Genomic DNA, 15,390 nt, shown 5'->3' on the forward strand with positions numbered 1-15,390 from the left:
ACACCGCTCCCTGCATTACAACTGTCACTGTCACACCACTCCCTGCTCTTAGAACTGTCGGACAACCCCCTACTGTTAGAACTATCACACCACTCTCTGCTGTAAAAATTGCCACTGTCACACCACTCACTGCTTTAGAGCTGTCACTGTCACACCACTCTCTGTTGTAAGAACTGTCACACCACTCTCTGCTGTTAGAACTGTCACTGTCACACCACTCCCTGCAGTTGGAACTGTCACTATCACACCACTCCCTGCTGTTAGAACTGTCACACCACTCCCTGCTGTTAGACCACTCCTTAATATACACCCTCTGGTAAAGGGGAATAATTGACTCTTCAGGAAGCAGTTAAGCGGCGAAATGCATCTGGAGACTAGGAAGTGAGAGGAGATCAAAAGAAATGCGTTCGCTTTTCCCAGGCAGCCGCTACTGGAAGTGACAGATGGAACCATTACGTGAGACGTCGACACTCATAGATGTGGTGAGGTTGGAGCGGGTGCCTGATTCAGCAGATTTGGCTTCTATTTGTAAACTGTTTTTAAATGCGCTAAAGATTATGCCTGAATACATGTTTGTGTACCATCTACAATATTGTGTCTCTTTATCCATCTCTCCTGAGATTTTCTCCATCCACCAGAATCTATACAAAGGAAGAGACTGAGCTTGAGATATGTCAGTTTTTAGTTGAATAAATGTGAGTGGACACTTCAGAAGATACAACAAGACCTCAACTTTGTGTCCAAACGTTCTTTTGCTATTGGTTGTCTTTTTCCTTTTTTTTTTAGGTGCCATCCTACGCTTCTCTTTCGTTTGTAGAAAACACATACAGTACCAAGGAATTTAGGAGACGGTTCCTAATTCTAGGGTCTGAGGGGAGATTTTTTTGTGGGTTCCATTTTCTGGCACTTGCTATTTGGTTTATTATTTACTGAGCCACATTCACTATCATGATTTGTGCAGAGTATATTTGCGAATTCATTTATATTAATATTATCTGATATTTGACTTGCTTTAGTATTTCACTAAAATTCACATTATTATATTATATTAACTTCATTTTTTTTTTTTTTGGAGCACTGACCAAGACATGTTTGGGGTTTAACACTTCTCCTTTCTGTCAGCATTGTCACTCACACAACTCAATGTCAGATTTGTTACTATCACTGTTCCCTCTCCTCTGCCAATTTTTTTTATCATAACCAGGGCTATTATTGCCATATCTATTTCTACTGCAACATCTGTCAATGACTAAAATGCTCTGTTTTAAAATCTGTCACCAGCACTGGCGTGCTTTAATTTCTGTCACTGTTGTATCACTGATCAATGAGTCCAACCTCCTCTTTTCATGAGGCCGGGCCACGTGATGGCACCTCATCTGTCCATGTCACATCCTGCAATCAGACCAGTCACATCCCTACCCATAGCCACATCTGTCTGGCATAACTATCAAAGCGCTCAGCTCTGACACTGGTACTATATCATTCTTATCAGACCTGTGAGTGTCAGACAGTCCCTCTCCAACATGCCAGATATTGTGTCATCCATCCTTTCCATCAAACCAGTTAGTGTAATGTAGATTCCTTCTGCCAACACTGGCACTGTGACACCTGTCACTCCAGTAAAACCTGTGTCACACAGGGACGTTCTGCCATCAGTGGCATCTGTCCAAATGTTACATACTCTGGTTACTGAAGTTTGCAAATGCCGTGAGTACATCTTCACATTAAAGCTGCAGTTCAGTCTTTTTTTTTTTTAATTTATTTTTTTACTTCAATAGTTTCATGTGTGCAATCTCTAATTACCTAAAGAACTGCATAGCTGCCGGTCAATTCGTTCTCCGTCTATTGATCGGCAAAGTCTGGCGACATCTTTAAATATGGGGAATGTAAATCGTTGCTATAGGAACAAGCATGCTTGTTAAAATAGAATACAAGAAAATTGGTCTTTCAAAGTTGTTGTTTTTTTAAAACAGAAAATGCTAAAAGTATTTTTTCTTACTACAGAACTGATTTATTAAAAAAAAAACACACATACAGCATATTGACTGAACTGCAGCTTTAAGCTTGGTGTGGAGTGTCCTTCCTATTAACCTGGTAAATTCATATAGCTCACGCCTGCTAAAACTGACACTGACAGTTGCTCATAATATCTCTTGCTACACACTTCTGTGCTATAATTCGCTTGATCGTGACACATCTGACCTCGCACTGCTTTCCGTGGTCTCTGAAACTGTGAACTTGTCTTTCCTGCCAGACCTGCTCTTTTCACACAAATCTGTTTGGATACCATGGCACTCGATCTTCCTACATTTCACACTAATAACCATCACTACTACCTGCTTTGTTAATGTGAAATCTATCTTCCTTATTAGACTTATTGTGACACTGCCCACCTGTGTCATCCTTGATACGCTGATACCTATCAGACCTGTCACATAAAGCTGTCCGAGCGATGCCTGATTGGAAATTTTATTTAATGTAGATCCTAGCATCATAGAGGACCCAGCTGAGTGAATTTACCATTTTACAGCGGTTCAAGCATAAAACTTGAGATGACTAAAGTGTGAGTTTAAACTCTATAGGAGTATCAGCAAGCTGTGTTTTTCACCTGAACATACTACACTATATATTCTTTGTTTTTCTTGTTTCAACATATCTTCTGGAACCCCATCCTGCGCCCAAGAGAACCTACCCCAACTATCTTCTGAATTGGGTTTCCGAGAGAATCCAGTTTTTTAGGACTTTGTTTCTATCAGAGACATTTCTTTGGACACATTATCATTCTTTTTGCATAATATGTATATATATATATATTTTTTTTTTTGCACAATATTGTATATCACATTCACACACACAATACAGAGTATTGTTTAGTGCTAGCTCTTTTTGTATGTCTTTTCTTCCAGACTCTGTCACACCTTGGATGTCATTACTCGTATACTATGCAAGGTCAGACATACATATCTATGTATAAAGCTTCTGCATTTATCAGCACCCACACTGAAGCTCCGACAACCATCTTATTCCCTGGAAATCCTTTCCTCACTTCCACCCACACTGAAGATACCGAGACCATCTTGTTTACTGGATTACTTCCTCCAGGAAGCTTCCATAGCATGGTTTCTGTTAGACTCCAGTGATTTTATTTGTTGGCACCCAGCCTTGATCCCAGACAGTGACCCCAAACTTGCACCTCTGCCACCTGCCTTGACCACTGCCTGTGACCCCAATCTTCTAGCACTGCCGCCTGCCTTGACCACTGCCTGTGACCCAGACGTTGCACGTCTGCCTCCTGTCTTGACCACAGCCTGTGACCTCGACTTTGCACTGTTGACATCTGCCTTTATCCCAGCCTGTGACCCCGACTACTCTATGATCAATTCAGGACTCTGTCTCCCTGTGACGAAGCGGCCTGAAAGCGAGGTCAGTGAAGAGTCCACACATGCATTTCTGGGCAAACCATAATATTTGAGTGGTTTTATTTTCCACAAAAACAACTAAAACTTTGGGGCTACTGCCTCTTTAAGGCAAAACATAAATCATAACATAAACACCTACTTTACATTAGGAGACTAAAGAAACATTACTCCGGCCCTTTCTAACTGGACCGCCAGCTAAGCTGGTTACCAACCCCAAAACATATAAAACACTACCAATACCAGGGAACCATATAGAAAGTCTTATCTGTGTGTTCTGGTCCGGCATCTCCGATTTCTCCAGGGACTTAAAATGCAGGCGGTGAAGTCCTGCTGCTCCCAGTAAATTTGTTGCCCTATTTCTTTACAGGCTTCTCTGCTGTGTGGGCTTTGGGTTCCCCAATATTGCCAGGCAAAACCCTCTGGTCAACAAGCCTGGATCCCTGTGGGCGGGAGCTCTGTTGTCTGTTTCCTCCAACAGACTCCAACAGGGACATTGAAAAGCAGCTACTTCCTGCCTTTTACACCCTGCTTAATCAGGAGTTTCACATATCATATGCATGAAACCCGACACCAGTGCAATTTCCTGCCCTGTAAAGGGAGATTAACTCCTTGACTCCCTTACACTGCCGGTTCAGGTCGGTAATTTAATATCCTACCTCATCCTTCTGGGACGCTTCCTGTCTTGAGATGAGCATTGTTACATTATGCTCTGGCCAGACATGGACCCCGCTGAGGTAGGAAAGCCTGTTTCCTCCAAAGGGAATCTTTAAGGAAACCACGAGAAATGCGTTTCGGACCAAGACCAACAACTGGCCCTAATCTCCTCATCTCTAAACACCATTGCTGCCTGACTGAATTCCCTCCAGATTGCTCCAATCCCTGCAGGCTCTGCAACTCATGGCTCCTCCTGCCCTTCGGGAACTCCATATACCTGCCTCTCTATGTTATGAAGAAGATCCTGCTGCCTGCAGAAGATTCTTAAACCAGTGCTCAATTCAGTTCATGCTCCTGCCGTCCATGTTTGCTTCTCATTGGACAAGGGTGGTATATATCAGCTCCCTGCTCTTCAACGAGGCCCTGACATGGGCATCTCTGTTATGGGAGAGTGATTTTCCCCTGGTATATTACTCAACTGTCTTCATGCAGGCCTTTCAGAGGGTCTTTGATGCCACAGGATGGGTATAGTCCGCTTCCACATCACATCTCTGGATCCATCAGGGTGCACACACTGTGGGGAAATACACTATTGAATTCTGGACCCAAGATGCCAACACAGGTTGAAATATCCTGGCTCTAGGGGCCATCTTCTGGCAGTGCCTATCTGAGTGTTTGAAGGTACTTGCCATGGTTCAGGGCTGGAGAGAGGAGTGGTCGTAATCCATAGCCAAGGTCAAGGAGAAGAAAGAGCAGGTGTACTGGAGCAAGCCGAGGACCAGGGATAGAGAAGAGCAAAGTCCAGGTACGAGCAGGGGTCACAATAAAGGGTCAGGCAAAGAATTCTGGATGCAGTGAGCATGGCACACAAGCAACAGTTTATGCTCAGCAACAAACAGAGGGCAGATAGGGCATAAGAAGGGGCAGGAGCCAATGGAAAGGCAGCAGGGGGAGTGGTCTCAGACGTAAGCTGAGCGCCAATAGGAGGTAGCTAATTGACAGTCAGGTGTGACACAGCTGAGGGCAGTCCTGACATTAGCCGCCACGTGACCTGCACACGTGGGAGGAGCGTGGCGCGAGGCGAGTGCGTCGCCTCCAGGTTTGATTGCCCTGATTATGTCACGGGCGCCTGTCTGCGTGAGCTACCTCTTGCCGCCTGGGTTGGTTGCGGGACCCGTCCGAGGGGCGGGGCTTAGCCACCAACCTGACATAGACTTTTATGTTGGGGGTCATCAGTCCAAGTTAGGCGGCCATCTCAGAGCGATGAAAATGTCTGAATATTTATCACGCACATACTGGTGGCCGGAGATTCTGAGCAATGTCATAGATTTTGTGGCCACTTGTGCTCAAACCAAGGTGTCCTGAGCTCTTTCCTGCGGCCTACTCCTATCACTGTCAATTCGTGACCGGCCTTGGTAATGAACTCCATTGTTGAGTTATCGCCTTCACAAGGTATGATTACCATTCTAGTAGTGGTTGATCACTTTACTAAGCAGGCCCATTTCATTTCCATGAACAAATTACCCTCCGCCTCAAAACTCTTTCATCTATGAAATCTTCCGTTTGCACAGAGTACCCTCAGAGATTGTCTCTGACCAGGAATCACCGTTTGTTTCGATACAAAGTCTGATCGAAGAAGATCAGAATAGATCCCAGAAAATTGCACTAAACCTGATAAAATGTAATGTCAAAACCTATAATAGGTAGGATATACACAATAGTTTGTAGACTACAGTAGGATAAATAGGAAGACTGGTCAGAAATACTACCTCTCAGGGAGAATATAACAAGACAAAAAAATAATAAAATGTCATTTAACATACATCAAACTCTGTGTGTTATTTATTTACAAAGTGAAAGTTAAAAAGTTAGATGCAGACATACCAGAAAATGGTGCAACCAACATTAATACACAGGTGCCGTTTGGCTCCGGTATATTACAGCGTGAGTTTCAACAAAATAACTTTACACCACCATTTTGTCTTTGATACATGAAGCCCGTTGACTTATTAAAAAAAAAATGGAAATTACCTAATTTTCATGTCAAATTTATTAGGAATAATGCAGTGGTGAATAGCAAACACTTAGAAATATTGCAGAAATGTTATAGCAAATAAATTGGGAACATCCTTTTCTTGTAAAACAAAAACTTGTACTCTATGTGACCAACGTTCCCCACAAAAGATTTGAAAGTCAGTGGACAATTCCATTGGTTTATTTTAAAGATATAACATTCTATTTTAGTCTGTCTATAAATATTCCGTGTACCTTTAGTACATCTATTTTTCTTGTCTCTTTAAAACGGCCCATACTAACTTTTCAGGACAGATGAATTTGCCTTTTCCTACCAGGCTTATATAGACTTTAATTTAAAATAAATCCCTACATATGGCACTGATGCACTTGTTTACTTTTTGGGTACTGTGAAATTATATATTTTTTGCCATACATGTTTTTTTTAAATCCATACAAGCAGGAAAATAAGTAAGAAAAAAAAATGTATTTATTTATTCCTTCTTTATAGAATTTTAGACAGTCTCCCCCCCCTCCCCCCATGTTTTTAAGCACATGCCACCAGTGCAACATATTTGCATAATGCTTGCATACATTTGGCCTGGCTACAAGTTTAAGTTTCTGTGTTCTCTTTACCAGGTCCAAAGGCAGGAATGAGGTCAAAAGCACAGGACACATCTGGATCTGCCGCTTCTTCTCTTCCTTGTTTGCACAAGTCTACATTCACATATCCACTCTTCCCTTCATTTGGCTCACACACAATCTTGTCCCCTTCCTTATCTTTCCTGGCTAGATTTGTTTCCCCTCCACTTGACCTTGGGTCGGCCTCGTCCCTTTCCTTTTTGTTCCTCCATTAGCCAGACTGTCTTTGCTCTGCTACCTGTTTCAGCGTTTTGCCATACTTCCCGAATAAAACAAAATACCTCCTTCTTTGATATGCACAGGATTTATAATGATATTTTTTAAGATTTACTACATATGTCTGAAATCCAATAACCTTACTAAATATTGCATTAATGTCCCTTGTCCTGCCCTCCACAAAGTCACCCTTTCCTCCTGTTGCAATGGTAATATACAAATGTGAACATGTCAAACAACAATTACTGTCTGTCTCTGTTTACTTTTGCCCCCAGTCTCATTGCATTCTGCACATCCTGCTGTGTGCTTATTCAACACAGTGTGCTGAATTCCGAATGCTGATATTCTATTGATCTGTGTTCTCTTTTTGGAGAGGTAATTTACCAGCATTGCTTGCTGGAGTTTATGGTTTAGTGTGCAAGACTCTTATCTAAGGGATATTGCTGTTCTTTATCCTACTCTTCCGAAGGATGTTTTTTCTGGTGTTGTCGGAGAAGGCATCGTTGCTAAACATCAGGAGCATCAGATTTTGGGGACCTGAAAACTAGCCCAGAAATACATTCTTCGGGGGATTTCCTGGCCAGTAATTCAATGATTAGAGTTACAGTAACATCACTAGACTTCATCAGTGCTTGGTATACCTATGCGCTATACTAACACACTTTAAGGATTTTAGACAGTCAGTTGGCAGCTTGGTCCCTTTGTAGTCCATTCAAATGAATCAGATGTAAGGTGTCTTCTGGTCATCCTATGGCATTGCTTTCTTTGTAAATATGGCCCAATATATCTGTAATAGGGGAGTCCCCAAGTTAGAATTGATGCTATCAAATACCTATGGGCCTGCAGTGTGTACTAAGCATCGTAAACAGAGTTTGTGGTGCAAAATTGGCCCACAGAAATGTCATTTTCATTTGCACATCTACTAACCTTACGGTTCTTAATCTGTGCCATCGGCGTCAAAAATGAACTGTTTTTTTTTGTCCCATAGATATGGACGGCACTAGGCATATAGATGTGGATGGTACAGTATGTAATAGAAAATATATGTTTCTTCACAAAAAAGTGTAACAAAATCGTCTGCCAAGGTTAAGCTGCAGTAAATCCCCCAAAGTCTGTTTATATTGTTAGCACATAATACAGTTGTTATGTATCAACTAAAAATGTATTTGATGTAGCACGGATGTTTCATTATATATGTGTAAGGATGTGCATATATATATCTAAAGGTTCCGCGCTGTCAATCACAAAGGCAGCGCCATATTAGTCATTCTGTCAGCAAGGTCACTGTGTACAAGTTGGGCTGCGCATGCGCGAGAGAAGCGCGCGAAGGGTAACCAATCTGTGGAGACTTTGGGGGTTTGAACTCTGAACTCCGAACTGCGAGAGAGTCAGCTGAGGCTGAGAACCAATCGGGTGCGAGACTCTGGATATAGAGGAACCGGATGCGTGTGGGCGGTGGAAGAGAGCAGAGAGGGAGGTGAAGGAGGAGGTTGGCGGAACCTCGTGTGCGCGAGCGGAGGGTCAGTGACCCGTCCGCTTAGGTGAAAGGTACCCCCCCGGCCCGAGGAGTATTCCCCTGTCATCGTAGGGTGCTGTTTTGTAAGGACGGCCTTAGTTGGTAGGGACATTTCCCATTAGTGTGATTTGGCTGCGGAGCTGCGGCCGCCATCTTGGATTGGATACAGACGGCGCTGCAGCAAGGAGTGACGGCGAAAGGCTGGAGCAACGCTAGGACCCTGCGTGGAGTGTGATGGTCATCGCAGTGACCGGAAGGTATCATTGTTTATAAGTGCACCTACACCGGTCACCAGGCGCTGATCCCGCCTCCCACTAACTAATTGGGCCAACTGTGCAAATCCTATGGTACCATACCTATACTGGTTATAAGACATACTCCTAGGGAGAGTGGCAGAGCCACCTGTGTACAGGACATTATCCCTAATAAGGTGTGGCCGAGCCACGGTGTGTGTGTGTGTAATGTTATATGTTTATTCTGCAGATCATTTGTTCTTTATGCATGATATATAAAAGGTTGCTGTTGCATAATGCTGTTGTGATGTTCTTGCTCAGGGTATAATCTCTATCATGGGGATCCTGGGCAAGTGGAGGCGCTGCACCGCGATTAATAAAGGTATGACCCCAGGCTCAGAGCTCCTGAGGACACAGGTACATGCACCACAGTAGTTCCTTATTGCAGGCGTTCACAAAAAGGGCTACATTTGGAGGCGCTGCTGAGATCTTAGACCTGGGGTGCCCCCACATTTTTTTTTGTCTCTATTGTGCAACCAACCCACATCATGTCGGTGCCCTCGGCGCTCGAGGTGCGCAAGTGGGCCCAACGGCGCGGGATTCCCTTGAACCGTGTTTTCGCGCTGGGCCATGTCCCCGCCATGATCTCGTTAGGCACAGTGACCGAGCAGGTCCGAAAGCTCCCTCTCCTGGACAATGCCCAAGTACAAGACCATTTTTATGACCGCGACCAGACCTGGCGCCGGATCTTGTATGCCACTGAACAAGATATATGCCCCGAGGCTTTGCCCCATATACTGCTGCTGCCCGAGGCCCCGGGGGTGCGCTGTCCCATAGTCCAGGCGGACACCCCTGTGCCCCTGGCCACTTCCACCCCCCGGAGAGAGTATACCCCCACCGTTGGCGCCGCGACGGGGGGCCCAGACCACTCCCCTGACCGTGGCCTGCACCCTCGCTGGCCCGCAGCCCTGAGCCTAGGCTCCTCATCTACCCCGTCCGGCCTGCGGGCTGGCCTCAACCGACTTAGCCTATCAAGATTGGACGCTCAACCTGCCGTTGGGGATAGCTTACCGGGAGACACCTCTTTTCCCGCACTAGCCGCCGCTATTCACAATACCACCCAGTCGCTCCAGTACAGGAAGTTAAAGGCCTTCTCCGGTGAGAAACCCACGCCCCAAGGGGAAGTAGGGATAGAGGACTGGTTGGATCATACCGAACAGGTACTGCCTGAATGGACCTGCACGGACGCGGTCCGCCGACAGCGCATCGTCGAGTGCCTACGACCCCCCGCGTCCCACATGGTACACTACTACCGTGATGACAACCCGGAAGCTGATGCAGCGGATCTCATCTACTGCCTAACCAAGGCGTATGGAGCTCCGGTGGATATGTACACTTTGATGTCAAAATTTCATGCGTTAGCCCAGAAGGAAGGGGAAATGGTATCCGATTTTCTCAGGCGACTACACCTGGATCTTTGGAATATGGTGAGGAAAGGCGTGTTACCAAGGAAAGAAGCCAACGGACTACGTACCACTCAGTTGCTGAGGGGCCTCCTACCCCTACACCCCGTGTCGGTGCGGGTCAGTAGCTGCATAACGCCCGGACAAGCCCTGTCGTTTCACGACTTAATGGATCGGGTCCAAGCGCACGAGATGGTGTTGTTAGGGCGTGATTTAGCCACTGGAAAGAAGCCACCGCCCGGGGGTAAAGAAGCCAAGAAAGTGGACCCAAAGCCCGACGTGCCCGAACCTGGGGATCCCGATTCCGAGGATGTCCCTACCCCAGTGACACCCAGACCTCGTCCCCCGACTGGGCGAAGTCCCCCAACCATGAGAGACGAAGCTTACCTCAGTCAAATGCAGTGTTACGCATGTGGAAAGATGGGACATTTACGGGCACACTGCCCCACCTCGCGGAGGACGTCGTCCCGACCGGCGCAATCGATGCCGTGCCAACCCCTGGAGGATGAAAAGGTGTTGCCGCCCTCTCAGAGCTCCCGAATTGGCCCCGCTTCCATTGTTCGCGTAGTTATCGAAGGCATCTACGCCGCCGCATTGTTGGATACGGGTTCTCAAGTAACCATCGTGTACCGGCCCTTCTACGACCAACATCTCCACCGACTGCCGTTGTTATCTGCGGATGCCCTGCGACTACGGGGATTGAGTCATGAAGATTACCCCATAGACGGAGTAGTAAAGGTGCAGTTAGATATTCTCCAGCTGAATACTGGTAAACATCACCCCATGGAAGTGGAGGCCTTAGTGTGCCCCGAACCTCAGGACCACCCCAGCGCCCCAATCATCTTAGGGACCAACGCTGACATTGTGCGCGCGGTGTTTCGCCAGTTTTTGCAAGAAGCGGGAGAAGCCCCACTGCTGGCCTTAGCGGCCTGCCCCGCCCTCCAAGAGGTCTGCGGTAGAATTGCGGCTGAAGAAGAGTATGGCGTCCTTTACAGTCAAGAATGGGGACTGACTCAAATTCCCCCGGGGGAAGGACGAATGATGGTCGCCGCTTGTCACTACCCCCGACGACGGTTGGAGGATCAACTCTTCACCGTGGAAAGTATGGCCCAGGACGAACAACGCTTGGGATACAAAGTACTAGCCTCTGTCAAGGAATGGCCCGGGAAGATTCCGAGGCGCACCTGGGTGTACGTGCAGAATATATCCCCGTACCCCATGACTATCGACAGGCGGCAGACGCTGGGAAGGATATACCCTGTAACTCCTGAGGAGAAGGTTTCGACGGGACCCTCTAGGTGCCCACCTACTACCGTCGAGTCAGTGTTGGAATTTGACTTCGGCGACTCGCCACTCCCGGATGTGTGGAGGAAGAGGTTGCAGAACGAGCTACACGACCGAAGGAGTGTGTTCTCCACTGGTGATATGGACGTGGGTTGCAGTCGCAGCGCCCACCATACCATCCGAATGAGCGACGCTACCCCCTTCCGGGAGCGCTCCCGCCGGCTTGCCCCCAGGGATGTTGACGAAGTGAGGGGATTAATCGACGAGATGAAAACGGCTGGCATCGTGCAGGAATCTCGGAGCCCTTACGCCTCACCCATTGTGGTAGTCCGCAAGAAGAACGGGACGGTCCGTTTATGTGTGGATTACAGAACTCTGAATACCCGTACTATTCCCGATCAGTACACACTGCCCCGAATCGAGGACCTCCTGAACGCTCTGACGGGAAGCAAATGGTTCAGTGTGCTCGACCTCAGGTCCGGATATTATCAAGTGCCCATGGGCCAGGAAGACCAAGAAAAAACGGCCTTCATCTGTCCATTAGGGTTTTACCAATTTACCCGCATGCCGCAAGGGATCTGCGGTGCCCCGGCCACGTTCCAGAGACTAATGGAAAAGACCCTCGGAGATCTTAACCCGCGAGAGTGCTTAGTGTACCTGGACGACATTATCGTGTTCGGGCGGACTCTAGAGGAGCACTCCGAGAGACTGATGAAGGTGCTGGATAGACTTCAGGGGGAGGGCCTCAAACTGTCGCTGGACAAATGCAAATTCTGTCGGTCCTCTGTGACGTATGTGGGCCATATTGTATCGGCTGATGGGGTATCCACCGACCCAGGGAAGATAGAGGCGGTGGTGAATTGGCCTAGACCCCAAAATGTTCAAGAGTTGCGGTCCTTCTTGGGGTTTTGTGGCTATTATCGGCGGTTCGTAGAGAGCTATTCCAGCAAGGCCAAGCGACTGAATGATCTTCTAAAGGTGTATCCGGGAGAAACCGGGAGAAAAGGAATCTCGGCGCAGACACCCTTTGGGAAGACATGGACTCCAGAATGTGAACAGGCCTTCAAGAACTTAAAGACCAGCCTCACTCGGGCTCCCGTCTTGGCCTACGCGGACCCCGACAGAGACTATGTTCTACATGTCGATGCTAGCCTTAGCGGATTAGGAGCGGTTTTGCATCAGAAGTATGAGACCGGGCTGCGTCCGGTGGCCTATGCGAGCCGAAGCTTAACCCCTAGCGAGCAGAATTACCCGGTCCATAAACTGGAATTCTTGGCGCTAAAATGGGCTGTGGTAGATAAGCTGCATGACTACCTATATGGGGTACAGTTCGAAGTACGCACGGATAACAATCCCATGACCTATATCAATACGTCTGCCAAATTGGACGCCACAGGACATCGGTGGTTAGCTGCTCTAGCCAATTACAGGTTCAACCTCAAATACAAACCCGGACCCACCAACATAGGTGCCGACGCCCTGTCTCGTCGACCTGGCCTTCAATCCACCCCTGATGAGGAAGTTTGGGAAGAGATACCGGGTCCCGGGATTCGTGCCCTCTGCTCTGTGGCTGCGGTAGTCGACGACCACGTGGCGTTCTCGGAATTACGGGTCGTTGACTCGTTGGGATGCCATTCGCGGGCTATTCCTCGGGCCTATCAGGGTCGAGAAGGGATGAATATCACTGACGATAATATCATCTCGTGGAGGGATCTAGTGCATTATCAAACACAAGACCCCATAGTGGAGCTAGCACGTCAAGCGGTACAACAAGATAACCCTTCTATACTGAAGCGAGCCCCCAAAGACTTGGTGAAACTCCTGTCAAATGAGTTTGGGAAGTTCGAAATGGACAATTGTTTGTTATATCGGGTGATACCTTATCACAACCATCCCGATCGGCGTCAGCTGTTTTTGCCGGAACGTTTGAGAACCCTAGTCCTCCGGGCCCTTCATGATGACCATGGTCACCTGGGCATTGACAAGACATTTGGGCTACTACAGGATAGGTTCTATTGGCCGAGAATGAGGGAGTCCGTGGAGCAACATTGTCGGAGGTGTAATCGCTGTTTACAAAGAAAGACACTGCCCACCATTGCGGCTCCTATGGCACATTTGAAAAGCTCGGGTCCAATGGATTTGGTGTGTATGGATTTTCTCTGTATCGAGCCCGACAATCGGGGAGTTAGTAATGTTCTAGTGATCACTGACCACTACACTAGGTATGCCCAAGCGTTCCCTACGAAAGACCAGAAGGCCGTAACGGTGGCCCGAGTACTATGGGAGAAATATTTCATTCACTATGGGTTGCCGAATCGTCTTCACTCTGATCAGGGCAGAGACTTTGAGAGTACACTGATACGGGAGTTGCTCACACTACTGAACATTGCCAAGTCGCGTACTACCCCGTACCACCCCGAAGGGGATGCTTTGCCTGAACGGTTCAATCGCACTTTGTTAGATATGTTAGGAACTCTGACGAGCCCGCAAAAGACGGAGTGGAGTAAACACGTCGAGGCATTGGTACATGCGTATAATTGTACCCGACATGAGTCCACTGGGTATACCCCGTATTTTTTGATGTTCGGAAGAGAAGCCCGGTTACCGGTGGATGTGCGCCTGCGGATATCTACCGATGGGGTATCCAATAGGACGCATTTCCGATATGTCCAGCGACTAAGGGACAGTTTACAGTTGGCCTATAAATTGGCTGAACGGACGACTGCGCAACTGAATGCGGGAAATAAAAGGCGCTACGATCACAAAGTACGTCATAAGGAAATTCACCCCGGAGATGCGGTCCTCTTACGCAACTTAGGTGTTCCTGGGAAGCATAAATTGGCAGACAGGTGGCGGGAGGGTGTGTATGAGGTGGAGTCACAAATGCCTGGTCTTCCTGTGTACCGGATCAAGGATTCTGAAGGCCGCGTAAAAGTGTGGCATAGGAATCATCTGCTTCCCATACCTCGAGTAGGGACGGATGAATTGGAAGTCCCAGCCACGCCCATAGATGGAGGAGTTGAACACACAGAGGATGGCCCAGAGACTGTAAAAATTGCCACCTCTGAGGATCCAATGGAAGGAACCTCTCAAAGGGGCCTTCCGGCCGCGGAGGCATCTCCCGAAGGAGCCACGGGTAAAGAGCCTCTTGGCCCGAACATTGACCCTTTGACTCCCGCGAGTCAGCCCCTAGATCCTCAAAGTCCATGTTTCACACCCCAAAGAGACAGTACTAATGTTGGAAACCCCTCAAGGGTAGAGATGGAAGCACAAATTGAGACTGGATACTCTGCAGAAGAAGCAGAGGAGAATCAACCCCGGCGAAGTCAAAGAGCCTGTCAGCCTCCCATGCGAATGGCATATGATCAATTTGGGGCACCCCATTATGAGGCTCAGCAGTGGGCTCGGCATAGGATGCAAGCTATGATGGTACTGATTAACGGAATGTGTAACCTGATCTAGGACTGAGAGGGTTGTGTGAATAGTTAGATATATATGTGGTTTATGTAGTCCAGCGGGGACGTTGGATTCTGGAGAGGGGAGAATGTAAGGATGTGCATATATATATCTAAAGGTTCCGCGCTGTCAATCACAAAGGCAGCGCCATATTAGTCATTCTGTCAGCAAGGTCACTGTGTACAAGTTGGGCTGCGCATGCGCGAGAGAAGCGCGCGAAGGGTAACCAATCTGTGGAGACTTTGGGGGTTTGAACTCTGAACTCCGAACTGCGAGAGAGTCAGCTGAGGCTGAGAACCAATCGGGTGCGAGACTCTGGATATAGAGGAACCGGATGCGTGTGGGCGGTGGAAGAGAGCAGAGAGGGAGGTGAAGGAGGAGGTTGGCGGAACCTCGTGTGCGCGAGCGGAGGGTCAGTGACCCGTCCGCTTAGGTGAAAGGTACCCCCCCGGCCCGAGGAGTATTCCCCTGTCATCGTAGGGTGCTGTTTTGTA

The sequence above is a fragment of the Ascaphus truei genome, chromosome 3 (assembly GCF_040206685.1).
Source record: "Ascaphus truei isolate aAscTru1 chromosome 3, aAscTru1.hap1, whole genome shotgun sequence".
Classification (NCBI taxonomy): domain Eukaryota; kingdom Metazoa; phylum Chordata; class Amphibia; order Anura; family Ascaphidae; genus Ascaphus; species Ascaphus truei.